Below are 3,436 nucleotides of genomic sequence, written 5' to 3' on the forward strand. Positions count from 1 at the left end.
AGATAAGGACAGTGAAACTCGGAGAGGTTCCAAGGTCGCCCAGCTAATGAGTGACAGAGCTAGGAGTCAAGGACAAGTGCATAGAGTTAAATGGCCAATCTCTTGATTTAAGTAAGAGCCACATAACATAAAATTAACCATTTAAAAGTGTACAATTCAGTGGCATTTAGTGCATTCACAATGTTGTATGACCACCACGTTTGTCTAGTCCCATTTTCATGACGCCAAAATAAAACCCCAAACCCATTCAGCAGTCCCTCCACATTCCCTCTTAGCCATGCCCCAAACTCCCTCTTTGCCGGTGGCCCTGCCGCCATCGCAGTGGGGGGAGGGTTAGCCCTGTCACCCCTGTCTGCTTTAGGCCCTTCCCTGACCCTCCCCAGCAGCCTCGCCCCAGGCCAGCCGCCTCACCAGCACAGGGAAGAAGGCTTGCCCCGGTCAGTCCTGCTCCCTGCAGGAACCCTGCAGCCTGGTGCCCTCACACTGTCCCCTCTCACCTGGAGCCCCTCTCTGATGCCGTGTCCTAACTGCTAGTTGCCTGCTTCAGTTTCCTGCCCAGACCTGGCATTGCTCTTTCATGTAAGGCCTGGAGTCCTGCTCAAGTGGGGCGCAGGCTCTCTGCCCTTACTACCACCTCTGGTAGTTGAAATGAGGAGTCTGAGGCTCCCCAAGGCCATGCAGCTGGGAGCACACAAACCACTCTTCCCAGTCCTGGTCCCCCCTAGCCTGCGTCTCCCCTACCTTCCTGGCCTGTGGCCCTGGGTCCTGCACAGCTCCCTCGGGGACGTTCACTGTCTGGGAAACAGCTCTCAGCCTCACGAAATCCTCCCATTAACCAGGGTGCCTCAGGGTCAGTAGCTGTGAGTGGTCATTGAGCCTTATGCCGGGAGCCAGAGGATTTTGGTTGAAGTTCATCTTCTCTGAACATGTATACTTGGCAGCAGTCCACGTGCCCCTTTGGAACCATTTGTCTCCACAGAGAGAGGCTTCTGGAGCTGAAACATTTTCAGTCTGACCTTGCTGCAGCCAGAGAGAAACGCTGTCTGACGAGCCCCCAGACAGGTCACCTGCTTGTGTCTGGATTCAGTCCACATTAATGGCCACATAGCGGCCTGACATTAATGATGAGGAGACCTGAAGACCACTCCCATTAGCTGGCCTCGATGGCAGCATGGCTGATGGGTGTCTCTTTGCCCTCCCCTTCCCAGCCACCTGAGTCAGCTGGGTCTGCATCCCAGCTTGTGTAGGGTGTTACAGCCCTGTCAACCAGACTGCAGGCTGGGAACGGAAGGTCCGCCCGGGATTTCCGATGCTTCGGGGACCCGTGCTAGGCACGCGGTGAGCCCTGGAGAAATGGTGCTGGTTATCAGCATCACTACGGATGCCTCGTGCAGTGGTTGAGGGCGGGGCCCGGGCTCAGCCTAGTTGATCCGCTCGGCCTGTCTTCAATTGCGTCACCTCGTGCAGCTTTCCTGATGTCTCTCGGTTTCTTCTGTAGAGCGTCCACACTTTGCAGAGGTGTGAAGGCAAAAATAAGATGATATGTGTGAGATGCCTGGCTCGTGGTAAACTCCATAAATGCCAGCGGCAGTGATTTAGGGTCAGCCAGCCTTGTAGGAGGCATTAATTATTACTATTATTAATTACAGAACTGTGCACGCTGTCTGTGGGATTGCAGGGTACGTCTCTATATGCATATCTACAGGTGTATGTTCCCATAGCCTACGCTTGTGTCTTAATCCACTCGCCCTAAGTCGCCAGCCCGTCACTGAGCAGTTCCGCAGGGGTAGGGGGTCAATCAGGGGAGATGCTGCCTTGGTTTAGCAAGGTCAGCATATGTCCCTGGGTGCCTGGGTGTGTGAGCAGACTGGAGCACGGCTGTGGGGACACATCTGTCGTGATGTCCCCATAGATCTGTGTTTTTATGCATGAGTGTGTCCTTGTATATGGCAGTCTGCTTGGGCTGACATAACAAAATTCCACACTGAGTGGCCTAAACAATAGACATTTGTTTTCTCATAATTCTGGAGGCTAGAAGTCCATGACCGAGGTGCCAGCAAATTTGATTTCTGGTGAGAACTCTCTTCCTGGCTTGTAGATGGCCACTTTCTCGCAGCTTCTCGCTGTGTCCTCACGTGGCCTTCCCTCTGCAGATGCAGAGAGAGAGATCTCTGGTGTCTCTTCCTTTTTTTTCTTGATAAGGGCACCAGTCCTATTATGTTAGGGCCCTACTCTTTTGACCTCATTTAACCTTGATTACTACCCTAAAGGTCTTATCTCCAAATATAGCCACATTGAGGATTAGGCCTTTAACATATGAATTGGGAAGCTGGGGCACAATTCAGTCCATAACAATGTGGGACGTGTGTGTGTGTGTGTGTGTGTGTGTGTGTGTGTCCGCGCGCGTGCACGTGCTTGCTCATGTGAATGCATATGCGTCCGTCTACACGTGTTTGTGTGTTTCTTCGTGCAGCTGGGTTGGTGGGGAGCAGTGAGGAGTCACACCTGCCAATCACCCCCTCCCACCTGAGGCCAAGGCACCAACGGAATGAAGCGTGGGCTCCTCTCTGCCGATCAAGATCTATAAATAAAGTCATCTCCCTGGCATGTTCCACACCACACGCAGCTCTTTAATAAAATTGGCTGAGATTTGTGGATAAGCCTGAAGCAAAGTCAATGCTCAGTGTCAATCCCACGCTAAGAGGGGCCTTCAGGGGTCAAGCTGCTTCCTGTATATGATTCCATATCAAAGATATGTCAGCTGGACGCTAACCAGCTCCTGAAGTGCAGGGAGCTGCCAGGCCCTGACCAGGTTTACATGGGGGTCCTCAGGCTGGGTGCCAGTGTGGTAAGTGGGGAGAGGGGAGGAGATATAGCCAGAACCACTTCCCAATGGGACTCAGCTCCTTCTCAGAGTCTTTGGGACTAACTTCCTCTTCCCCCTCTGAGCAGCAGGAAGGAGGGCAGGCAGCAGCTTTTCCACAGATACTCTTCAAAACCTCCATCTTTCAGGTCTAGAAGAGGCATATTTTGAGGAGCGCAACCAGTGTCTTCCCAGGCCTCTCCTGCTCCCCAGAGACTGCAAGGATCCTCTGCCCAAAGCCACATGCACAGTCTTCCCAGGGCATGTATGGATCACCTGGCTCCCCCAAGCTCCCAGCTGATGGCTGGAATAACCGGGGTATATAGAGTACATGGGGGATTCTGTCCTCTCCAGGTCACTCGGGGAGGAAGAACATCTAATAGGCATGCTGGCCACACTCGGTGAGGCAGAAAGAGGGGAAATCAAAAGAAGTTTGGTTTAATTAAGTATCAGGGAAGATTTATGCAACTTCCTCTCTTTGTCATAAATATTAATGAGGGCAGCCAGCAGCCAGCTCCTGCAGCAACCACTAGCCCAGTAGCTGGCTGGGGAGAGCTGAGGAGGATGGGCCTG

The sequence above is a fragment of the Pteropus vampyrus genome, unplaced genomic scaffold (genome assembly GCF_000151845.1).
Source record: "Pteropus vampyrus isolate Shadow unplaced genomic scaffold, Pvam_2.0 Scaffold95, whole genome shotgun sequence".
Taxonomy (NCBI): domain Eukaryota; kingdom Metazoa; phylum Chordata; class Mammalia; order Chiroptera; family Pteropodidae; genus Pteropus; species Pteropus vampyrus.